A 25,774-nucleotide genomic window follows, 5' to 3' on the forward strand; every position below is an offset into this window, starting at 1 on the left:
TGTATGTGTGTGTGTGTATGCGTGCACAAGCTTGCACCTGCATATACATCTGTTCCAGTAAAATTGTTTGTAAAATTTGTACTGAAATCAACTTTTCCTACAGATTGGTGCCCATATCCTAAGTGTACACACATGTGGATGAATTTCCAAACTGAACTCACCCAGTATCTAGCATCCAGGTCAGGAAATAGGTAATTTCTAGTTCCTCTGAAATAGGTAATTTCTAGTTCCCCTTCACTCCCTAACTGAATAACCATTTTCTCCTGACTGCTAATAGTCAGGACACCAGCTCTGTCTCTGCAATTCAGAGGCACCTAACAGACCTCTTGGAGTGATGGGAAAAAAATTCGGGGGAGGGGATTGCATCTCTTTCTCAAATTAACCTCTACCTGAAACTTAACATCTCCATCCATTAGGAATGTAGGCAGCCAAATGGAAGGGCCAGCATTACCGGTGACCAACAGAAATGCAGCTATTTCCCTGTCCCATGAGAGGGGCTGCAATATCTCGAATGTCACTTATGCCATGATTACTTTAAAACTGGGGCTTTCCAGGTGGTTTGGTGGTAAAGAATTCACTTGCAATTGCAAGAGACGCGGGTTCAATCCCTGGGTCGGGAAGATCCCCTGGAGGAGGATACGGCAACCCACTCCAGTATTCTTGCTTGGGCAATCCCACGGACAGAAAGCCTGGTGGGCTACAGTCCATGGGGTCGCAAAGACTCAGACACGACTGAGCAACTGAGCATGCACGTGTATTAGAACCATTGTTGCTGCTGCTGCTGCTAAGTCACTTCAGTCGCGTCTGACTCTGCGACCCTATAGACGGCAGCCCATCAGGTTCCATCGTCCCTGGGATTCTCCAGACAAGAACACTGGAGTGGGTTACCATTTCCTTCTCCAATGCAGAAAAGTGAAAAGGAAAGTGAAGTCACTCAGTTGCGTCCGACTCTTCGAGACCCCATGGACTACAGCCCACTAGGCTCCTCCGTCCATGGGATTTTCCAGGCAAGAGTACTGGAGTGGGGTGCCATTGCCTTCTCCGAGAACCACTGTTAGATATTATCTAATAAAGTAATCATGAAGCCCCAACAATAGGGCCCTGGGTCCTGGGAAGGGTCTTTCTGCAGCTGGCTTCCAGCAGGGAACCAAACCCCAGGGGCTTGGTGGTTTGTGAAACCAGATTCCAGAGGAAGTTCCCGGCTCCCCAGCAGCAGGGCAGCTTCAGGTTCCAAAGTAAACCTGCCAAGAGCGTGCTTTGTCTCTGGGTCCCCACAGGTGGCCCACTGTGGGCGAGTGGGATCCGTTTTCTCCCTTGTTCTCCGCTGCCTGCACCTGGCTCTGGCCCTGCCCTTCCCTCAGAAGCTCGGGGCCCACGCCCTGCTGAGGCTGAGGCTGAGACTGGCTGAGCCCTGGCTGCAAGCTTTCCGGTGACAGCGGGGTAAGGAGACGTTGGCGTAGATCTGAGGACACTCCAGACTCCATACCCTTCTGGCATAGATGCACAGGCCCTCAGCTCTGTGGGAAGAACCCACCTCTGGCTGGGGAAGTACAGGGGCCTCTGTCTCTCACACATCCATCACATCGGGGAGCCGGTGCCAGATCTGATTCAGAGATCACACAAAGATCATACTCTTCTAGACGCCAGCATTTCATGACTCTCACCCTCACCCAGGACAGCCTCTCCATCTGCACCAACTTCTCCACTGGCAACAGTCTCTCCACCTGTACCAGTCTCTCTACTTGAACCAGTCTCTCCATTTTGGACTGCCAGGAGATCAAATCAGTCAATCCTAAAGGAAATCAATCCTGAGTATTCACTGGAAGGACCAAAGCCAAAACTCCAATACTTTGGCCACCTGATGTAAAGAGCCGACTCAACTGGAAAAGACCCTGATGCTGGGAAAGACTGCAGGCAAGAGGAGAAGGGGATGACGACACAGGATGAGATGGCTGGATGGCATCACCAAGTCAACGGACATGAGTTTGAGCAAACTCTGGGAGATGGTAAAGGACAGGGAGGCCTGCCATGCTGCAGCTCACGGGGTCTCAAAGAGTCAGACACGACTGAGCGACTAAACAATAACAACTCCGTTTATACCGGCTTCTCCATTTGTACCAAATTCTCCATCTGCACCAGCATCTTCACCGACCCCCTAGGCTGGGTCAGCTTCTTCCAGCTGATCCCTCTTCCTGGGCCAGTTCCCCTTGTTCTGTCACTTAAGCTCTCAGGAGCCCGTACTCCATCCTGTCCCAAGTCCATCAGCGGATTGCCAGTGCATCTCTCCCTAAGCTCTGCTGGCTCCTGAGAGTCCTTGGGAGCAAACGGTGAGCCCTCCTTTTCAAACTGGCTCCTCCTGACTTCGTTTCCTCGGACACTGACCACAATCCCCCAACTCCACCAGACATCAGGCCTCCATCTCCACAGCCACTGCCCTGGGAGGGGCTTCCTGGCTCCGACTGGGACCAGCCTGATCCCACCGCCACTGCCTCCTCCCTGGTTCCTTCCACCCGCCACGTGCGGCTCCCACCACTCCCTGGCTCAGATACCCCGAGCACTGCCGCTGGCCTGTGCTGACGGCCTGAGCGTGAGTCGCCACGTGCTCCTCTCACTGCCCCACCTCCTCCAGGAGACCCTCTCTGACTGCCCCTGCCCACACTGACCTGCCTCCTCTGGGCCAGGAGGCCGAGCCTGCCTCTCGTCCTGCGTCCCTTTCTGGCCTCAGCTGCCCTCTGACAGTTGGTGGAGTGGGTCTGGTCTCCCCAGACATGTGGGAAACCCCTTCTTAGGGCAAGGCTGGGCCCCTCCCTCCTCTGAGCCACTGGCCTGTAGGTACAGGAATTCACATCAGGGCGGAGATGCTGTAGGGGGAGAGTATTGACTGTTCACACCAGAAACGGGACCTCCCTAGACTGTCTCATATTTTTACATCTTCCTGAAAGAAGATTCCCTGAATGCACAGGGCACACAGCTGGTGTTGGGTCGACGGCGGTGGTCATGATGCCGGGACATGGGGCACGACAGCCTGGCAGCCCGCAGTGCAGCCGCGTAGCGTCGGGGTGGAGGACGGACACGCACACATCCTGGTGTCAGCACTGAAATTCCTGAATCCCCAAATGCCCGTCAGTCCTGGGAAAATTAGGCCAGCTGGCCGTGCCCTGGGGTAAGGAGGGACCCGACTCCAGCCTAAGCCCTCCTTGCAGCCCCTTCCTGCCCACTCTCCTCCCAGATCCTGAAGGCAGTTCCTGAGTCATGTCTGGCATTTTGGTCACCTTGGAACTGGAGCCTCTGGAACACAACAGGCAAAGAATATTCTTTGCCATGTAAATTTATGCAAAGCGCTCTGTGGAAGTGGTTCCCTGGCTTCCTAGAAAATCTCTGCTGGTTTCCTTGGCTCTGGGAGCCTCCTTTCCGCCCTGCAGCCCAGGTGGCCTCAGGCCGGAGCACCCATTGCCCTGGGCACTGGTTTCACCCCTGCTCTACCCCTGCCCCCTCAGTCCCAGGGGCTCAGGGTGCTCGGGAAGCAGGAGCTCACTCCCCGTAAGCAGAGGCAAGGGCACCAGGAGCCACTTCATTTCTTCCTTGAGGAGGATCCGTTGGGACTAATCAATACCTCAACACATAGACTCATTTTATTAACTGAATGACTCAGTGAACATTTAGTCAGCACCCACTGCACACAGCCCTACAAATGACTTCTTAGAATACCCTTCTTCCTTAGGTGACGGATTCCAAATCAACAGGTGCGATGATAGGAAAGGGAGACGAGCCACCAGCAAAGAGACTGCGGTAGCTTGTGAGGCTACTTCCACTCGGTGTTGCTGAGACTGGCATGAGGAATGCCCTGGACCAGAGAACCCAGCCTTGTGTCCGGGTCTGCGTGCCTCTCCGTCTCTGAAAGGCTTCCAAGTCCAATGCGGGACAGCGGCAAAGTCAGGGCTGTGGCTCAGAAGCAAGACTGCCTGTGTGATCCCGGGTCCTGGCCACTTGTGTGTTCCTGGGCAAGTTCTTGGGCAACCATCAATTGACGGTTCTCTACCTCACTTTTCCCACAGGTAAAATGGGGTTAATAACAGTACCTATCTCATGGGGCTGTTCTGAGGCATAAGCATATTAACATTTGCACATGCTCAGCACACAGAAAGCGTTCAGTGAGTGTCATTTGCTATAATCATTGTGGTTACTGTTGCCATTCTGTTTTCTCCCAGGAAGTCCAGCTCAGAAGACCCTTCTTGGAAAAACCTTCTTGCGGCCACACCTGCCCTCCCTGCCTGGCTGGCCCTTCCCTTCCCTGTGTTCCTGGCATACTGCATTCCCATACTTGGCTTTATCACAAGGTGGAATAATTTGCTTCCACATCTGCCTCTCCCTCGCCCAAAGCACAGTCTGGCCCCCAAGAGGAGCCTATAAGGGCCTGGTGAATGAAGGAAGGGATGCGTGAATAGAAGTGCCAGATTAACCTTCCTATTGCTCAGCCACTAACCACACCATGACCTTGGACAATGTTATTACCACCCACCTCATCCTTTCTGGACCTCAGTCTCCCCAGCCATGAGCTGAGGTGGGTCATCCCAGCAGCGTCACCTGCTCGTTATCTGCCTGGGAGTAATTTCACACAACAATCCTAGGACGAGGGGAGGTTATTATGCCCATTTTACAGATCGGAGACCTGCTGCCACCATCCGTGGTGAAGCCAGGCCCGTGAGACTAGCCATTGCACGACATTGCCTCCCGCCTCTGACGGCACGGAAAGCAAGGAGGAAGGGTCAGGGTTACCTGTGGCCTGCCCTTCTGGACTGAGCATGTCTGTGGTCCTGGCTCCAAAGCTAAGAGCCAGCCCATCAGCCTCCATGGAGGCTGGTCCTCCTCTGGCGCAGCCCAGCTGGCCAGGATCACCCCCAGGTGCCCACGCGTGGCCAGGGAGACCTGACTGATTTCTGCCCCTGATTTCTGCCCCTACCCAGAGCCGGCATTTTCTCTGACGGCGATTTTCTCTCCAGCTCAGGCCCGGTGGAGCTGCTTGGTCCCAGGGAGAAGCCACCGCGCCCCGTGGCTCGGGGCTTGTGGCTGGTATGTGGCCAGTCCAGATGTGCTCTTGTTACCTCCACACCGGTGCGGAAAGCTGCTTGGCACGATAAAGAGTGCCAACTATTTCATTATTAACTTTAAAACATTGATTACAACTTAAACTGGCCATATTTTGCATATATGTACTGGGGGGAAGTAAAACATATTAAAATTAATTTCACTTGTTTACTCTTGAAAATGTGGCTACTAGAACATTTTTAATTGCCTCTGGGACTTTGCATTTGTAGCTCGAATTATATCTCTATTGGGTGGCACTGTCTTAGAGTTCCAGCCACTGGACCCTAAACCCTTACAGAACTCCACCTGCTTCGGGGCTGGGCCTCTGGCTGGCCTGGGGGTGGAGGAGGGGAGGGAGCAGAAAATGAAGGGGAGGAGAGATGGAGGGGCGGGGGACGGGTGGGAAGCGAGCCATCCTCAGCGGACTAGAAAGTGGCCACCCGGGTTTCTGGTCTTGGCTGCGGGTGGCTGTGCTGGCTCCAGCCACAGGTTGGGATGGTGGGGGGGGGGGGGAAGGGGAGGGGTCAACAGCGTGTTTCGGGCCAGCCCTCCTGCCCAGGCAATTATCTGCACAGTCCTGGCTCTCCCAGGGTAACAGCTTGGACAAAGGCTCAGTGGGGGTGTCAGCTGGTGCTCGTGGCCTGTGCATTCAGGTCCCTGCTCCCAGATCAAAGGCACATTGGCATGTCCTTGTGTGTGCAGGGGCTTCAGCTAACCGGCTCCCTGCAGGCTCCATTCCTTTGAGGCTGCACAGGCATTAACTCTGTCCAGTCTGGAGCAGGGTCCTTGGGAAGGGGGGGGCCGCGTCACAAAGGGGCTTTCCTTTCCCAGCCGCCCTCCCAGCCCCCAGCAATCTGGGGAAGTCCTGCAGAATCATCCTCATCTCTCTCTGAGGTGAACACGCCCACCCCAGAAGCCGGGGATGCCCTCATTTACATGCATTTGCATCTCATTTATTCCAACACTCAGGCAGAAGCTGAAGCTAATTCAGCTGACAGCAAAACCTCACTGGCTTGCTCTGCCCAAGTGATTCCCCAGGCAGGGATGAAAAGGGGATCCTTGAGACCAGGCCCCCTTCTGGACTGGGAGCTGTGGGGACAGCTCAGGTCCAAAAGGGGCACTTTTGAGCCGAGCCCTGGATTCAGCCCAAGCCTCCTGCCTTTTTATCCCTGCTTCCCCACAGCAAGGGTGGGGCCTGGGGGCTAGGAAGTGGCAGGTCATCTCATCTGCTGTTTTGATGGCAGGTCAGGGGAAGCGCAAACCCTCCACAGGGCACACAGCACCCCCTCGCCCCAAGCTCAAGTCTCCTCCTCCCGCTCCCCTCCAATGCCCATGACTAAGGATGTGCTGAGCAGCTCTGAGCTGTCAGTCAAGGCCCAGCACTGCCTCTGGCCCTGGGTCTCCTGGGTGGAGACTTGGATCATCCACTATTCAGAGACCAGAAGCTGGAGAGCTGGCTCAGTCACCCTGGGCACTTCGGCCCCAGACCCTATAGCAGCTATCCCCACACAATACATACAACCGGGCCGGAAAGGTGCCCAACTGTGGCTCAGGAAACACCCTCCTGGCATAGAGGTGCCCCCGAGACAGCAATCAGCATCCCAAGTCTTGCTCTGACCTGGTTCCTTCCAACTCACTTTCCTCAATACCTGGGTAAATAAAAGCCTCCACAGGGGAACTGTATACAGATGCCATGGCAACCGAGGCATTTATGGGGGCACCTACTGTGTGCACTGAAGAAGACACAAATCCCCCAGAGAAACCTAGGAGTCCCCAGAGGGAGAGGCCAATCCACTAATCCACAAAGTTCACGCCGCAAAAGTGCCCAGAACACAGCAGAGCCAAATGTGCGGCCCTTGAGCCTTGACACTCTTTTAAACTGAGGCATAATATACAGCCCAAAATGCATAGATTTTAGGTGTACAGTTGGCTGAGTTTTAACTCAACTCAATACATGTCTGTGTAACTACTGGGGCTTCCCAGGTGGCGCTAGTGGTAAAGAATCTTTCTCCAATGCAGGAGACCTGGGTTTGATCCCTTGGTCAGGAAGATCCCTTGGAGAAGGAAATGGCAACCAACCCACTCCAGGATTCTGGCCTGGAGAATCCCATGAACAGAGGAGCCTGGCGGGCGACAGTCCATAGAGTCGTAAAGTCAGACACGACTGAACAGAGTCAGCAGGCATGAGCATGTAACGACTACCCCAGATAGGATGGCTCCCCACTGTCCCCTTCCAGTCAGCTTCTCTGCCTTCTATCACTGCAGATTAGCTTTGCCTGTTCTAGAACCCCTCATACATGGAATCACAATGTATGGGCTCTTGTGTGTTGTGCTCTTGCTTAACATAATGCTTTTGAGACGTCTACGTTTTATTTGCTGGTGAGTGCCATTTAAAGTACTTGCGCAATTCACAGGAACACAAGTGACCCATCTGGGGACAAGTCCTTAATTCAATCATAAAGCACAAGTGCTGGAAGGGACCCCAAGTCTAGCCATCTCTGGGGACAATCGGCCCCGGGGGATTCTTATGGAGGGTTTTTTTTTTTTTTTTCCCCTTCTTCCCTCAGACATTTCCTGAAATGGAAGCTCAGCGATTATACATCTAATAAGCACCCAGGCCCAGCAAGTGAGTGGGGGCTTTCCCCTGCATTTCCAGTTTCGTTATCAACTAGCTGTCGCTTTATTAACTGGCATCTGCACTGCCCGTGACCCAGCACAATGGCAGGGTTGGCACTGGAATGGGCTTCTGAGCTCCTGGGACTTCTCCTGCTCAAGTCTGGGCACGGTGGGCAGGCCTCTATCGCTCACCCTCTCTGCACCACTACACCAGTTGGGTGTCCCCTGGGGGGCACCCTGGGCCCTAAAGGGAATGGGCCCAGGGCTGGGATTTTCCCCAGGAAGAGGCCCAGAAGCAGGCAGCAGTGCTGGGCAGCAGAGAGCAGGCACCTTGGCTCTTAGACGCTCTCTGGACCACTTTCCTGCTCTCGGCCCAGGTCGATGAGGCTGGGGCTTTGATGGCCACGAAGAGGTATTGACCGGGATGGGCTGGTCCCTCCCATGGTCTGATCTCCCCCTGCGCCCATCTTAGATCCTCCCGGGCACCTCCCAGTCCAGATGCAGGGATGCTAATGAGCCTGAGAACTGAGTTGGTACTTCAAGCCAGATTACCCTGCCCCCACCCTGCTGTCCCTCGGAAAACTGCCTCCTGAGCCAGGCTCTTCCTTCACACAGGCCTTCGAGGAATCAATACCAGCCAGAAAGGTGTTTACTACCCTCCTGATGCCAGCAAGAGCCTTTCTGCTGTTCAAAATCCATTCCCAGAAAGCACGGGGACTGCCTGGGCAAGGCCTGGGTGGGGCCAGGGAGACACCGCTCTGGGCCTAGTGCCACGTGCGTGCCCGCGTGACCTTGAGTCTAGGGGGCAACGAGCAGCGGCCCTGGCTTCCTGGGGCTCTCAGGAGGGAAGTGAATGCCCTTGGAGATGACGGGCAGCGGGATCTCCAAGTGGGTGAGGCATCTTCTCGAGCCCACACAGACTCCGTGAGAGCAGCTTCGTCCTTCCACTCAGCTAATATCTCTGTGGGGACGTGACTTTCCACTGTCTCCCTGGGAGATTTAATCAGGAGAAGAACTGAAGAGGGGAGAAAGAGAAAGAACTCCAGCCTCAGATCATAAACATTCTTCCGAAAACAGGCTGAAAACCTGGCCTGCTCCCTTCTGCCTCTCCTAATGGTGTGCTTTCCACGGCTGGACTCCCATCCCACCTTCTCCAGGCAGCCTCCCCTGGCTGTTCCTAGCCACACTGACCTCCGGCTGGAGAGACTAAGCTCCCAACTCCAACCTCGCATTTACTCCTGGGCAGACCTCTCTCTGGCTTGTGGGGTGAACCTGGGAGGCCCTGAGGGTCCTTTTCTGCTCACTCAGAGTAGTAAACAGAGCGAGGAATGAACAAGAGATTGACAGGCTGTCCCACCAGACTCTGGTTTCGACAATCACAGTGAAATTTTCTGTTGGGCCTGGGGCACACCAGGTACTCCTCCAGAAAACAGAGTTGGAGTGCTCGCTTCGGCAGCACATATACTAAAATTGGAAGGCTACAGAGAAGATTAGCATGGCCCCTGCCCAAGGATGACACTCAAATTCATGAAGTGTTCCTTTTTTTTTTTTTTTTTTTTAAAGAAAACAGAGTTGGAGCTGGATAGGCTATGGACATCCAAGCTCCCCACACTAAGGCTGTGGTGACTCTGCAGAGATGGGTGAGGCGGGCCTGCCAGGAGAGGTGATACCACTTTCAGAGTCCGTGAGTCAGATGGCTCCAACACTCTGCCAGCGGTGGTGGCTGCCCCCACAAAGCCTAGTCCTGGATTTCCTCCACCATTTAAGGGCCCCAGGTCCCAGGAATTGACTTGGGGTCTCTAAAAATAGCACCCATCCCATATTGATCATCTTAAAAACACACAGTATGTTCCAGGCCCACAGAGAGGAGAAAAGTCTAAATATAGTGTCATCCCCAGGAACTGCTGCCTGTCCGAGGTGAGTGGTATAAGCAGTACATAAGCAAAGGGGTGGTCTGAGGGGGCTGAGAACTGGGAGGTGGGGGTACAGACACAAGGGACCTCTCCATCCCCACACTAGTCCCTCTGCTCCAGCACAGCAGCCAACCCTGCTCAGAAGTTTGGTCCTGCCCCCGGGCCTTTGCACTGGGAGTCTTCTCTTTACAAGACACTGCTGCCCCAGATCGCCTCAGGATTGCTTCTTTCGTGTTATTCAGGTCTCAGTTTAGTCTCCTCCTTCAAGATGCCCTCCCTGACCAGCCAGTCTAGAGTCACTCCCATCTCTCCACCACCTCATCCTGTTTTATTTCCTTTATAGCACTGGTTGGGCTTCCCTGGTGGCTCAGACAGTAAAGAATCTGCCTGCAATGCAGGAGACCTGGGTTCAATCCTTGGGTTGGGAAGATCCCCTGGAAAAGGGAATGACTCCCCACTCCGGTATTCTGGCCTAGAGAATTCCACGGACAGAGGAGCCTGGTGGGCTCCGCAGGATCACCAAAAAGTCAGACACAACTGAACGACTAACCCTTGGGTTGCAAAGAACTGGACACGACTGAGTGACTAACACACATACAGAGAGCACTGGTCAAAATCTAAAGCTGCCTTTGGTATCTATTTGTTTCATGGTACCCAGCCTGTCTTTTCCAACAGCATGCAAATTTTATGAGAGCAGGTATCATATCTGAATTGTACCGCTTCTAGAATGTTCCCTGGCAGAGATTATGTGTTGGACACCCAAACCAGGTGCTCTCCGACCACCGAAGGCTGAATTCAGCCTCAGACCACCACCACAGGCAAGTCTGGGCTGGCGGAGGGCAGTGGGCACTGAAGCCTGGGCTCCCTTTGAAGCCCCACCCTCCCGTGACTGTGCCCTGCATCGTCCAGCCTCTCTCCACGGGCTGCCCTGGCTTCATCTTCTCGACTCTGCCTCCCTTGTGCATTTAGCCATAGGACTTTTAGCCCAGCCCCTCTACTTCTGGAAACCTGCTCTCGACAACCGCATCTTATCCCCCAGACATCGGCTTGCCGGAACCCTTTTCTCTCCTCAGAGCAAATCTTCCTCTCTTTCCTGCCCCTTGCCCCCAGCAGGAATCACAGTTCCTGCCATCAAAATCACCCGCTCAGAGCCGCATGGGAAGAATCACTCCACCCTAGGCCTTCCTGACCAGCCCAGTGGACAAACCAAGCAACTGAGAACACCACGGGCACGCTTTCACCTCACAGATCTCCCGCCCTCCCTGGGAGGGAGAGGCATCTTCCCCATAAGCTCGCACACGTGGACACACCGCACGGACACACACGCCTGCCCGCCCACCCCAGGCCCTCCTACAGCCCCTCCTTGAGCCCACCTCCCCCCGGCCAGCTCCCCTCTATCTCCTCCCTCTTGAACCATAAACTCTTCGAAAGAGCTGTCTACACATGCTCTCTGCACGTCCTCACCTTCTGCTTGCTCCTCAACCTACTCCAGACTGAAATTCCATTCTCACCAATTCATTCATTCATTCATTCATTCAACAACATACCCAGCACCACATTCGGTGGGTGCCAACAGGGAAATTTCTGTGTTCAAGGTCACCAGCACCCTCAGAGTCGCTCAAACCAATGGACACTCATTTTGAAACTGTGCATTCTTTTTCATCCATCCACAAGCTTCTCAGAACGTATTTTAACTCTCCCTGGCAGAATCAGGAGACTCCCGGGACATGTGCCCTCCGTGCTTTCTGTGACACCTCCCACTGCTGGCTCCCCTCCCACCTCTCTGACTGCTCCATCCCAGCCTCCTCTGCAGACTTCTCCAGCCTCAACTGTTGCAGTGTCTCAGGGCTCTCTGGACTCAACTCTCTTTTCTCCCACCCTCTTCTCCACATTAGGATTGCCCTGGCGCTTCCAAAACTATGATGCCTGGGCCTCACTTCTAAGTCGAATGAACTAAAATTTCTGGGGGTGGGGCCTAGGCATAGATTGATTTTGTTTAAAAAGCTTTCAAAGTGATGCTAATATCATCAGGGTTGAGAACCACTGGTCTGCATTCTCACTGAACAAAATCTAATTAATACTGCCACGGCCCCAACGACCAGCCTCTGCGGATGATTCCAAGTTTCTGCCTCCAGCCCAAATCTCCTTCCTAGACCCTCCAACTGACGGTAGGGTGTTGGCATCTCCCTGGAAGTACTACAGGTTCAGATCAGGACCCTGAAACATTCATCACCTTCTCCTTGGTTCTACATCAAGCTGATCAACCCAAATTCCACTCGTCCATCCTCTTCTCATAGTGTGATATGGCAGCAGCGAACCTCATTAGGGAGCAGCTGAAGCTAGGGGTGGGAGAGTGGCATATCCTTTAACAGGGAAGGAAGTTGGAACACCACAAGTTCTATCACCTGTGGTCATCTCCTTGTCCCTCTCCTTCAGCTGAAAAACTTTTGGCGGAGCCCATGGTCTGCACTGGACAGGTAGTACAATGCAAAGTTGTTAGATTGACACCTGGGCTCCCACTCAAGTGCCGCTACTTGGTAGATGTGTGATGGTGCGCACTTTACTTAACCTTTCCGGGCCTTCAGTTTCACCATCTGCAAATTGGTCCTTATTATGGTCTCTGCCTCCAGGGTTGATTCAACGATTCAGCAAGATGAGTCTTATAAAGTGCTTAGTGCTGTGCCTGGCTGGCAGAAAGCACTCAGTGAATGTTAGCTATTTTTAGTACCATTACTGAGGATAAATTCCCAATTCCTGAGCGGAGCTCACAAGGGCCCCCGTGACTGTGACCTTGGCTTTAGCTTCCACTCTTCTCTTCCTCATACCATGGGACCTGTCGAGTCACTGAACAATTGTACTGTTTCGCGTCTCTATGGCTAAGCTGCACCTTCCCCACCTAGAAAACTCCTATTCATCCTTCAAAATCCAGCTGGAAAGTTATTTTTGTTAGATAGATACCCTTGACTCCTGGCCAAAGATAATCACTCCTCTTTTGAGTGGAGTGGGAATACACTTCTATGGCTGCACACTTTTCCAATAAGCTTCCCAAGGGTCAGCAGGAATCAGCTTCCTATGAACAGAACTGAGACTGCTGTTTACCACTGTCCCAGGCTGGCCCCAGAATTCCCTTCTCCTTGAATCCCCTAAACACCAGCTCCTGTGCTCCCCAACTCCCAGCCCTCTCTGGTGCTTCCCACCACTACTCCGAGTTCCATCTTCATGTTGAGTGAGTCAATCCCAGAAATCTTCCAGAGGAACTTCAAGCACCACAGAGTCAGTACCAAGTGCCCCAAGGGCACAGCAGCTGGCTGCACCACACTGGACTGAATGCTGGCTCTCGGCACCCCAGGGCCAGTTCCCTTTCTGCTCAGATTCTCTGGGATCAGTCCTAGGTCAGTTCGGCTCTCAGAAAGTAGATCTCAAGGCATTTTCACCCTGAGTGGGGCCCCCAATCCACTGACTTCCCAGGTGACCTTGGATTAGTCCTTGACCCACTCTCGGCCTCAGTTTCTCACCACCCTGGCACGATGTGGTGATGATGATAGGGTTGGATTAAAAGTTCACTGAGGCTCATTTCAGCACAGGACTGGACATTCTGGTATAAAAGCAATGTTCCCAACTCTGGCAGTTCTCTGACCCGACCCGACCCTCACTTCTGTGACTGCAGCAATGCCTGAGCTATCAGCCTATGCCACTCTCATCCCACTTTCCAGCTCCATTACCGCCCACTCTCCTGCACCTGCCCAGTTCTAAAGGGGAAAGGCTGATGGCAGCAGGAGGGGCCTGGGTTTCTGATGGCGGGGGGGGCCTCTGCCACTCAGGGACCCTGTGGATCCTGAAGGGCTGTGGGAATCAGGGAGGGGGAGACGTGCTGCGGCATGGTGGGCTCATATGCAGTGCCGGTCTCCACCAGAATGTCTAAGCTGTCTGTGGAGGTGCCTGGGGTCTCAGCAGGATGGGAGGAGACAGCTGGGGGAATGGAATACCAGCCCAGAACCCCAAGAGGAGACTGATCCCATCACCCCCACTGGTCTTAAGCACTAAGGAGAGAAGATGACTCCTGCCGCAACCTCGGCCTGGCTTCCGGATTCGGCCGTGCGCTGACCTCCAACAGGTGTTTGCAAGGCGGGCCTAAGGCCAGCGCCTGGTCCCCAGCATTCCCCTGACCACGAGCACTCTCCACATATCCAGCCCCCACAAGGTTAGGAACCTCTGCTTCCTCCCAGGGCGCCACCAAAGGCGATCAAATAACAAGTAGAAAACGGCCTTCCGTCAGGGCGCTTGGATCTGCCCTGTCAGAGCGAAGAGGGCAAAGAACTCGCCCGAATCCAGCGCACAGTCTCCCCTGGAGAGAGCCCACGGAGATCCCTCCGCAGCCAGGGCTCACAGAGCCCAGATGTGTCCCCGTTAGGGCGTCAAGAAGGCACAGAGCTCTCTTTATGGTCGGAGCGCGCAGAGATAGGACCCACGACATACACCTTTTCCTTTCGGGGTGCACAGAGATCTATCCCCGGTCAGGACACGCAGAGATCTCACCCAGAGAGGACAGCCCCGGCGGACTGCTCCGCAGGGCCCAGAAGGAGGGTGCATGGCCCCTTCATTCCCAGCCCTGCTCGGTCAGTTCCCCCGCTCTCTGGAGTCACACTCACTGCGCTCCTAGTCGCTGTTCTGACCTTGGGGTCTCCGGCCTCCGGAATCCGGGTCCCAATCCCAGACCCTCCCCGACTCTGCGCCAGGATCGGCCGGGAAGCCGGGGCCGCAGCTCCCCCTCCCCCGGCCCTCGACAGCGAACTGGGAAACCCGGAAGGAAAGGGAAGGGGGGGGGCGCGCGCCGGCTAGAGACGCCCCCCCTCCCGGGGATACCCTCCAGCCAGGCTGCTCTGCGCCCCTTCTTCTCCCTCCCCTACCCTCGGGGGCAGAGATGGGGGAGGGAGCCTGCCGGTGGACCCTGGGTTGGGGAGGGGGCGCGCAGGGGTTGGAGGCTCCAACCCTCGGGGAGGAAAGTTGGGCGGCGGCAGGCAGAGGGGATTCCGGCCCGGCCGGGGCTGCTGGAGGAGGCGCTCGCTTACCTGCTGGTCCCCCGGCCCGGGTCCCGGGATGGGCGGCAGCGGCTCGGCACGGACTGGCTCGGCGCGGGGCTCCGGGCACCGGGCGCAGGCTCAGCGGCCCCGGGGGCGCGATCCCCGCATCCCACGGGCGCCGCCGCCGTCTCGGCTCCGCCGCTCGGCTCGGGCTCCGGGGCTCGGCGGGCGGCGCGGGCTCGGGCTGGGGGCGGGGTCGGGGGCGGGCCCCGCCTGGGCTCGGCCTGGGGCTTGGGGCCCCAGGCTGGCTCCGCCCCAGAGCGACGCGCCCCGGACTCCGCACGTGGCGCTCCGCCCGCTCTCAGGGTGAAGTCCTGGGCACCGGCCGGGGCGCACACCCCCGCGCTGACCTGGGGGCGCCCCGCCACAGAAAGCGGCCCACGCGGACACGACAGACGCGCGCAGACCCGGCACACGCGGGGGTACACACATAGCCCCCCGGAGACGCTTTGCTACAGCCACCTACGCCTACGCGGACAGGCAAACACCCTGGCACACGCGAGGTACACACTCACACATGCTCACTGACTTGGGGACCCTCCCACAGCCCTCACCTCTGTGGACACGGACGAACACTGACATTCGCAGACACCCGCTGTCATAGACACACACAGACACCCACACGGACACAGGCAGACACATCACTGACACACACAGACACTGAGGCAGACACACTGTGACAAACTCAGGGACACCTACGTGACTCAGAGACACACATCCACTGACACACTGACACAGAGACACACACATGGAAAACCACAGCCTCCTAGAGACGCGTGCACACACACAGCACAGAAGTCTGCACAATGGTGGACACTTACACTGACACATTGGTGCTGACAGAAACACGCCCAGACCAGAAACAACCAACACAACAGACACACCAACACGGCCGGGGTCACCCACACTGAAACCTACACACTCACTTCACCCTGTTGCTCTACAGGAAACGTACACCTTGACACACCCGTCAGCACTCACGTGCCGGCACTGGGACAGACGGTCTCTCACACATGCACGCAGAGACCCGAACACTGACTAGTGCAGTCATTCACACACACAGGCTGACCCACAGGGAGACATACCCAGCAACACACATCCTTGTTTAAAAGAAACAGGCCACCAGTTTTTGCCCACAGGCCAGAAACATCTTTGGAAGGGACGGGCCATTGCCCAGAGTCAACACAGGAGCATACACATAAATACACACAGAGATACACAGCCTTTGTCTTCTTCCCCAGCAGCCTTCTAATCTCTCCTGACATTTTTTTTTCAACGCTCCTAAATGTAAATAGCGCTTTCAGAGTGCACCCAGGTGCTGTGTTTGGGAGTTTAGAAGCTGTGACTTGCTTCTCCATTTTCGGGATCTTGGAGGCATCACCAGGGGGCCATCCTCCATTTGGGACCTGGGTGTGGAGCTCCAGGGATCACTGGGTGCCTTACCTATGTACTGAGGAGCTATCTGTCCCTACAGAAAGTCAGTCTGTAGGAAAGTTCAGGGCACAGGACCCTTTCTGGCCCTGGGTCTGATAGGGTGGCTGGCGCCAGATAAACCACGTTCCCGCCTCCTGCTTCTGGTCCCCTGATGGGTCTCAGGTAGGCCAGCATCTCCCACTAGCGGCCAGAGAAGGAAGTGCAGGCAATGTCTGTTTTTAGCACCACCTGACCCCATGCCTCCTAGGTGGGAGGAGAGGGCACCAGAACCTAGGTTCTCCCTGAGGTTTTCCACCAGGCTTCTGGAGCCCCAGAATGAAGATTCAGACTTGCAAACGAACGTCGGGCCAAGAAGGAGACTCAGAACGGAGGCTGCTGGGGGTGGAGGTGGGCTCAGAGAGACTGCTTCATCTACGTCTAGCAGAGGTGAGCTTCTCGCACTCCTCCTTACGGTGGGCACCTGGATTTTGCTCGCAGGAGAGGTATGCACCCCAGATTTAAACAAGGGCAAAGAAGCTCATTAGAAGGAGGATCAAAAGCCCTGATTTGGTTCGGATTCAGAGATTCAGCAAACATATCTGGTGGTCTGAGAGTGGCGGCAGAGGGCAGGAAAGGTTAATGGACCAGAGAAAGGGCATCTCCCACAAGGAGCCCTTGTCAAGATCTGGGAGACTCCCTTCTCTTTGCCAGGCCCCATTTAATGAAAGCAGGAACATCCAAGGTTTTAAAAACCGTTGCCTTTTTCCTGCTCTTTCCCCTAACCGAGGTTCACAGTTGGGGTCAGCGCTTTGTCGTTGTGCACCCACAGAGGATTCCTTCCCCTCTTGTATTACTTCCTTTCATTTCTCCTCCCTGCTACCACCACCTTGCTGTCAGCTCTCTCCCCACACAGGAGCCCTTCCTTATAGGTGAGGTCTTTAAATATGTACACATCTTTGTAAAATATGCAGTATTGCTGTTTGTGCCTATGGATTTTCATATGTGTGTTTACTGCCCCAGCATTTTGTTGTTGTTGTTTTCAGTTCAGTTCAGTTCAGTTGCTCAGTCGTGTCTGACTCTTTGCGACCCCACGAATTGCAGCACGCCAGGCTTCCCTGTCCATCACCAACTCCCAGAGTTCTCTCAAACTCACGTCCATCGAGTCACTGATGCCATCCAGCCATCTCATCCTCGGTCATCCCCTTTTCCTCCTGCCCTCAATCCCTCCCAGCATCAGAGTCTTTTCCAGTCATCTCTTCGCATGAGGTGGCCAGAGTACTGGAGTTTCAGCTTTAGCATCATTACTTCTATTGAAACGACATACAGAAAAGAGCACAAACCCAAAGTGTTCAGTGCAAGAGTTGTTTAACCCTGTTAGTTGAACCCATCCCTATAGGCTTCACACAGGTCAAGAAACCAAATGGCACCAGCACCCCAGACCTCCCCTTCCTGCCCGCTTCCTGTCAGCAGCATTTCTCAGCCGGGATTAACTGCTATACTCACAGCCAGTTCCCTAGGTTAGTTTTGCCCAGTTCTGACATTTATTTAACTAGCATCAGATAGTACAAATGCTTGTGTCTGGTTCTTCTGATTAGGTTTGTGAGCTTCATCCCTGTGGCTGCTTGTAGTCATATAAATAGTTCATTTGTTCCATAGAGTTCCACGGTGTGAATACCCCACACTTTATCTACTCTTTGGCTGATGGGCATTTGGTGGTTCTACCTGGGGGTTACCACGACTAGCACTGCTGTGAACCTTCCGGGGTGTGAATTTCAGTGGCCATCTGTGTGCATTTCTGCCAGGGGCATACCTGCGAGTGGCGTTGTTGGGCCATGGGAGTGTGCTCACTTTTAGGAGACACGGCCAAATAGTTTTCCAAAGTGGTTCTACCAACATACTCCACCAGTGGTGAATGTATAGAGAATTCTGGTTCATCTGCATCCTCTAGCACTTGGTATTTTTGTCTTTTTCATTTTAGCCACTTGAGTGGGTGGGAAGAGGTTTCACATTGTGGTTTTAATTGGCATTCCCCTGATGACTAATGAAATGGAGCGTTTTTCATGGTTTATTGGCCATTTGTGTGTATGTACTTTCCATTTGTATAAAATGGGCATTGTTCTAACTTTCATTCTTTTTCTTATGTTTCTCCCTTAACGCTGTGATTTTGAGCTCTATCCATGTTTTGGTGTGGGCAGCTAGTTCTTGGCTTCTGATAGCTGCAGCGTGTTCTGTGTTATGCACCCACCGAGTTTTATTTATCCAGTCCCCTCGAGAGGGATGCTAGGTAGGGTTGAGGATGGAAGAGTAGTAACTGGATTGTGTTTCTGTTTGCTTCATTCTGCTGATGCCTGAGGCGGAGTAGGGGGAGATGAAGAAGCAAGCTGATTCAGGGTTCAGAATCCACTTAGCACTACGCATCTTAGAAGGTGGAGGTGCAGGTTGGGGCTAAAAACAGGAGGTATGGGGGGAAACGGCACACAAAACCCCACAGCCCCAGGCAGATGCCTCCTCCCTACCTCCCCAAGCTAAGGGCCGGTCCTTCCCCGTCCACCCGACTACCTCTGGCTCTGGGGGCAGGCATCTGGCAGGAGTGGGAAGCCTTCCTGTGAGTAAAGGGATCTACTGAGAGCTCTGTTTCTCTCTGCAGGTGCCATAACTCTGGCAAAAGACTGAGGAATTCCTCATTGAGAGAATGACCAGCCCAAGAGAAAAGACCTCTGATCCGGGGCACCTACCCAGTCTCGTCCACTGGAAGCCCTGCTGCCTGGGAGCTGCGCTCCCTCCACATGCATTGCCATCATCTCTCCTTTGCCTGTCTCCCCTCTGGAGGCTGGACATGGAGGCTGGACAAGCTGAGCATTTGCCTGTCCAATTTTCCCTGTAGCTGGGGCTGGCCACGTGCTTCTCTAGCGGCCTGGAGTCATAAGCAAAGCTTTGCTGGGGAAGGGCAGATTCTGGGAAAGCATTTCCTCTCCTGATAAAAGAGGACAGGAGCAGTGGGGTGAGCTGTCTTGCTTCTTCCCCTTCCTCCTGCCTTGAATGAGGGCACGATGCTTGGAGCTGATGAAGCCATCATGTGGCCATGCAGGGAAGGCCAGGAGATTTGGAGCCATTGGCCCCAATGACCAAGATCCCCAGAGCCCACCCCTCATACTTCCTTTCACCCCTTGTGTAAACAGACGAAACCAGATTCTCTGTTATTTGCAACCAGGTTGTGCTGGATGGGGAGGGGTCTGGAAACCCAGGTGCTCTTAATACAAACTGTACACCAGCTCTCTTGTTTTTGGCCTCACCTCTCCTCCCCACTTCCAGAGGTACACAGTGTCCGAGTTCCAGAAATGTCCCCGGGGGTTTGAGGTGGATGAGTTCTTTGCACTCCTTGGCATGCCTCCCTTGGCACGCTCTTTGAATTCAACCTTCCCCGCTCTGAAGTCAGTTACCATTCAAACTTTCAAAAAGTTGTCATCATATCTGCTGTTGCTTTTTTTCCAGACATTTTGTCCTTGTAGGGAGGGTTTATGTCTTTTAAAATTGTTTCGGTACAATTATATTGTAATTTTAACAGGTGTCTTCAGTCCACTATATTTTGAAGGAAGTCCTCCATATCAGTTTCTCCTCCAGAAAAGTTTAAGTAGCAATCGCATGGTACCCTTGTGGGTTGTCAGCATTCTTCTTGGAAGGGGCTTTGCTCATGGTCAAGGGCAAGTCGCTCAGTCATGTCTGACACTTTGCAACTCCATGGACTGTAGCCCACCAGGCTCCTCTGTTCATGGGGATTCTCCAGACAAGAATACTGGAGTGGCTTGCTGTTCCCTTCTCCAGGGGGTCCACCCGACCCAGGGATCGAACCCAGGTCTACCACATTGCAGGGAGATTCTTTACCATCTTAGCCACCAGGGAAGCCCAAGAATACTGGAGTGGGTAGCCTATCCCGTCTCCAGGGAATCTTCCTGATCCAGAAGTCGAACTGGGGTCTCCTGCATTGCAGGCAGATTCTTTACCCAGCTGAGCTACCAGGGGATGGTGACCTGATGCCCCCTTTATACCTAGATGAAGGACAGGCTGACAGTTATTGAGGGACCACTGCCGGCTGGGGCCTGCTGTGTCCTACATGTACCTTCAGCCCTAGTCACCCCAACCGCTTACCTCTGCCGGCTCCCAGCCCAAATGATGCCGGCCTTCAAATGAAGCGCCGCCCCTTCCTTCAGACACTCAGCTGCCATCTGCTGGAGAGTCGAGAGAAAACAGACGTAAATCTCTGACGGCTAAGAATGTGTACTTTGCCCCCAAACTGTGGGAAGCACAGCTGTATGTGGCCGACTGCGCCTGCCTCCGCCTCGACCACCTCTTCCTCATAGACTGTTGTCCCTCACACATCAGCTCTGACCAGTGTAGTGAACTAGAGATCCAGGCTTGGAGGGTGGGAAGCTCAGGTTGGATCAGTTACTATTGTCCACGTGAACTCGGATGACACAGAGAACCGTTCCAGACTTTACTCATATACAGAGTGGAATAACTATATACCCACCTGAGTCGTTGGGAGGATCAAATGAAACAACACGTGAGAACTACAATAAATATTTTACAGGCTGAACTTGGCATTCGTACTGACTGAAGCCTTTTCACCCTTTGCCTTCGATTGGGTTCCCTGGAAACACTCTGAGATGGAGGTTTTCATGTATGAGGTTTCTAGGGACTGGATTGGGGTTCAATGTCCGTGAGGATGTGAGGGAGCAGGGTTGGGCAGAGGAGACATTGATCTCCAATGCAACTGCAACAGAAGCTTCAGCCAAAGGCCACAGGAGACTCTGGAGTAGAGTGATCCCACGGAGTTGTCCCCAGTTGAGATTGAGGAGAGTGAGCAACCTTTTCTACCTGAACTTCAGTTATCGGTGGTATAATGGTGAGGCAGCTCCTGCAAGGCAGGGGCAGTGCTCAGAGTGGGTGCAGCTTTGAGCTGTCAGCAACCATACTCCTGGCAGCGGGAGGGACAACAGTACCTCGATCCTAAGAGGGGCTCTGGGCAGTTTGCTGAAGCATCACCTTTCCCTGGGTCGTATATGAGGGGGAGTGTGTTGGTCTCAGCAGATGTGATATGGCAGGTGTTGGAAAAGAGCCAAAGATGGATTCTGTGCACAGAAGAACCGTCCTGGGTCTGGGTTTTGTAGAATAAGAAGCACCACCCTGCTGTGGCCAGGATCAGATCTCCCGGGCTTCACTTCTTCTACTCAGCGGCCCTTGCTCCCAGCTTCACCTGTGTGAAGCATATTCCATAGGCGCATCCCAGGTCCACAGAGGGCAACCTGCTTCCTGTTCTGTCCCACTCCACAAAGGACACGTGGTCACCCTGGGTCCTGCCATCTTCATAACTGTGACGTGGTTGCCCTGTGTCATAGCTTGTATCAGCACATTTGTGGATTCGAGGAAGAGGTTCACTATGAGAGACTCAGAGACTGGCAACCAGAGTCTGGGCTCCTGAGTGCAGCCCACAGATGTGCTTGTGGGAGGGGATGTTGAGGGGCAGCTCCAGTGTGTCTGACAGTTTGTAGTGCTACAGATGTCTTTAGGGAAGACACACACTGTCCTCTTTGGTTCCCACCATTGCTTTCTCTATCATGTTTTACGTTGCATTATGTATTATGTGAGTGTTGGGGTTCTCCTCTTCTGGATGAGGGCCCAGCACCCCAGGAGGACTGTGGAGCACCCCATGTGTTCACGTGAACGAGGATCAGACGTAGGTGGGTGCTGATGGGAGGGACGGAAATTCTGGGCTCTGGGTAGGGAAGCAGTTTGGGGCAGGAATGGAATTGAGGCTGATGGAGGGTGAGGCTGGTTACAGGGGAGCCGGGGAGCTATGCTCAGAGCTAGAGGCCCCCACCAGATGGGCACTGTGCTTAGTCACAGAGCTCCTATCACAGTTTGATTTTTCTGCCTTCGTGAAGCATTTTTATTGATACACATAACTTGAGTGAATCTCAAATGTGCCACGCTGGGTGAAGGGAGTCAGCCTCAAGAGGTTACACATACTGGAAGATTCCATCTAAACGGCATTCTGGAGAAGGCAAAATTAAGGGAACAGGAGGCAGATCGTTGGGCGCCAGGGGCTGGTGTGGAGGGAGGTGCGGCGGTGGAGGGCAGCATGAGGCGGGGAGCGTTTTAAGGTCTGGGTCATGACCGTGGTGGTGGTTACATGACTCTGCACTTGACAAAAACTCAGAACTGTACACTAAAAAGGATGAGTTTGCCTGAATGTAAATTAAAATATAAATACAAAACTTGAAAAAAGGAGGCATCTTTACCTTTTTGAACAGAAGGGGTATTTCCTTCAGGAATGTGTGAGCGTGTGGGTGTGGGTGTGGGTGTGGGTGTGGGTGTGTGTGGAAGAGAAAGAAAAGGTGTGTGTGGTTCTTGAAGAGACAATGGCCAGACCTGCTGTTTCGAGCCCCAGAGAGCTGGAACAGGGTCTCTGGACTGCAGGCATTCAGTCTTCACTGCTCTGTACATGAGCTTGAACCAAAGGCTCTGGTTGCCCAGAAACAGGGGTTGTGGACATTAAAATGAAAGCCTGGATTTTTTTTGGTTTGTTTGTTGGTTCTTTTTTTTTCCCCCAGACACTTCCTCCCTAGTGCCGCAGTGGTGGAGAGCAAGGGGAGCCAGTGAGTGAGTCCTGGCTCCACACCGAGAGAACCTCTGAGCTTTCTCAGCACCTGCCCCTCTCCAGCATCCACAGCATCCTAAGAGTAACAGCTTCACAGATACACAAAAAGAATATGGGGTCAGCAGCCCCAGTGACTCAAGCCCTGGTGTTGGGCAGACCAACTCCCAGAATCCTCTGGGCCTCAGTTTCCCCGTCTCTAAGACAAAAAGCCTGTGGGGATTATGAAATTCTCTGACATTTCGCAAGAATGCTGTAGCAACGAAGGAAGGAAGCCCACAAGCCCACAGGCACCCACGGAAGGACTCTGTCCACACGCTGACACGTGTCCTGGGGCGCCATGGCAGATCACCCAACCCCCTCTCCCCCACCTCCACACTCCTGAGAGAAGAGGGTGAGCCAGGGTGCCCAGGCCTGACAAGAGACTTCAGAAGACTTTGTAGGGAAATTGGTTTTTTCACTGCAAGTCATTGCTTTGGGCCAGAAAATGCTCAGAACTGGCAGCAGCTGACAAAAGCCGCCTCTTGTCTGCGAGTATATCAGCTTTTGAAGAGATAAGAGGCAGGGGCTGGAGTGCAGGCTTCTCAAGAGAAGGCTGACAGGAGAACAGAGGAGCTGCCTCCCACTCTCGCCCGCTCATAGCGTCGGGGCTGCCGGGGCGGGGACATCAACCATGCCAGCTCCATCACTGCTCTCAAGGGAGGGGATGGTCCCGGGACAAGGAGTGGCCTGCCTCAGGCCTGGAAGTGGCAGTGGCTGTGGTTGCTGGGGTCCCTAGGGGTGAATCTGGGGCCCTGGCATCTTCAGTGTGCACTGTGGGAGTATGGAGCTGCTCTGGACTCGTAATTTCTGAGAGGTGCAGTGAACAGGATCCCTGAGGACCCCCATACTGGAAAGGAGTGTCGGGCACCAGATCAGCCTTGCTTCCCAGGGAGCTTGGCTTCAGCTTTTAGCTATCTACATCTTCAAGCTGAAGCTAGAACTCCTTACCACTTATTTAGATAGAGAGTAATTTAATATAAAGATTGTTAATGAGGTATTAAGTTGTCAATTAGGTAACTGAAAAGGTGTAAAGAGAACCCTTTCCATGGTGGGTGGTGTGCCATTCCCTGAGGGTGCAGCCAAAGTGGTGTGAACAGTTATAGTGCAGGACCAGAACCTAGATGGGATTGTGTTCTTGTTAGAACTTAGTCACGTGGCGACAGCTAGTCGTGAGGGGGGCTGTGAGAAAAGAAAGGTGGGCAGCTTCCACTCATGCCTTCAGAAAGAAAGAATGAGCCCTCCCTTCCCCACTTCCTACTGGCCAGAATACGGGTCCAGCAGTGGGGATCAGGGAAGCCCCCTAGAACCATGAGATAAAAGCTTCATGGTGAAGATGTCAGAGTAGCTCGATAGAAGGATGGTTCTGGAGCTGCTTTTCAGTCCTAGACGTCTCATCTGGACTTTTATGTGTCAGAGTAATGAACCTCTGGCTGTCTAAGCCTCTGCTGTAGGAGCCAATGCTATATTCAGTCCATATTAACTGATCCAGAATAAAGCATTTGGCAAAACCCAACACCTAGTCACGATACAACCTCTCACTCGGTTAGGAATAGAGGGGAACTTCCTCAACTTGAGAAAGAGCATCCGTAAAAAACCTACAACTGACATCATATTTAATGGTGAAAACCAGGATGCTTTCCCTCTAAGACTGGGAAGCAAGGCAAGGATGACTGTTCTCATCAGTCTTGTTCACCATAGTACTGGAAGTTCTAGCCAGGCAAGAAGAAGAAGTAAAAGCATACATATTAAAAAGAAAGAAAGCTCCCTATCTGAGATAACATCATCTATTAGAAAATCCCAAGGAATCTACAAAAGCAAACTCCTATAACTAACCGACGAGTTGAGCAAGATCCCAGGAGAGAAGATCAACACACGAAATATAACCACATTTCTCTATACTAAGAGTGAGCTGAAATTAAAACACAACTATCATTATAATTACTCCAAGGAAAATGAAATACTTACATATAAAGCTAGTAAGACATGTATAGGATCTACATGCTAAAAATTAGAAGATGTGGATTTTAAAAATTCAAGAATATCTAAATAAATAGAGATACATACCATGTTAATGAATTGTAAGACTCATTATAGTGACTATGTCAATTCTTCCCAAATTAATCTACAGAGTTATTGCAATTCTTGTCCAAAATCTCAGCAATAGTTTTTGTAGACATTGACAAGTTTACTCTAAAATGTGTATGGAAAGGCCCAGGATTTACAATAGCTAAAATAATTTTGAAAATAAAAAGTGGGAGGAATCACTCTCCTCAATGTTCAGGCTTACTGCATATCCACAGCAATCAAGATAGTGGAGCACCGGTGAGGAGCTCAGCACAAAAGTCCCTGGAATGGAAGACAGAACTCAGAAAAAACCCACGCAAAGTGTCCAACGGATTTTTGACAGAGATGCAAAAGCAATTCAGTGGAGTAAGGATGAAAGTGAAGTGAAACTTGCCCAGTCGTGTCTGACTCTTTGCGACCCCATGGACTATACAGTCCATGGAATTCTCCAGGCCAGAATACTGGAGTGGGTAGTCTTTCCCTTCTCCAGGGGATCTTCCCAACCCAGGGATCGAACCCAGGTCTCCTGCACTGCAGGCAGATTCTTTAACAGCTGAGCCACCAGGGAAGTCCAAGACGTTTGAATAAATGGTGTAGGAGCAATTGGCTATCTCTAGGCAAAAATATGAACCAAAACCCAAATCTCAAGGTTAACTCAAAATAGATCACATACTTAAATGTAAATGTAAAACTAAAAAACTTTTAGAAAAATATGTAGGTGAAAGATTTCAGGACTTACTTAAACTTGACATCAAAAATATGCTCCATAAAAGGAAAACCTGGCAAATTGCATCTCACCAAAATTAAAAAACTTGTGCTCTGCAAAAGATCCTGTAAAGAGGATGGAAAGACAAGCTACAGTCAGGGACAAGATACTTGCAGCTCACACACCTGACAAAGGACTC

At 53.0% G+C, this 25,774-nt stretch overlaps 1 protein-coding gene across 1 annotated transcript in view; it reads right to left on the bottom strand.

Annotated features, from left to right (window-relative positions):
- The window catches only part of SCN5A (sodium voltage-gated channel alpha subunit 5), a 103,432-nt gene extending 88,604 nt beyond the window's left edge, over nt 1-14,828 (bottom strand). The window contains exon 1 of the mRNA XM_018038398.1: nt 14,684-14,828. The gene's annotated coding sequence lies outside the window, so the exon portion shown is untranslated. The remainder of the gene's footprint in view (nt 1-14,683) is intronic.

This window comes from Capra hircus, chromosome 22 (genome assembly GCF_001704415.2).
Source record: "Capra hircus breed San Clemente chromosome 22, ASM170441v1, whole genome shotgun sequence".
Taxonomy (NCBI): Eukaryota; Metazoa; Chordata; class Mammalia; order Artiodactyla; family Bovidae; genus Capra; species Capra hircus.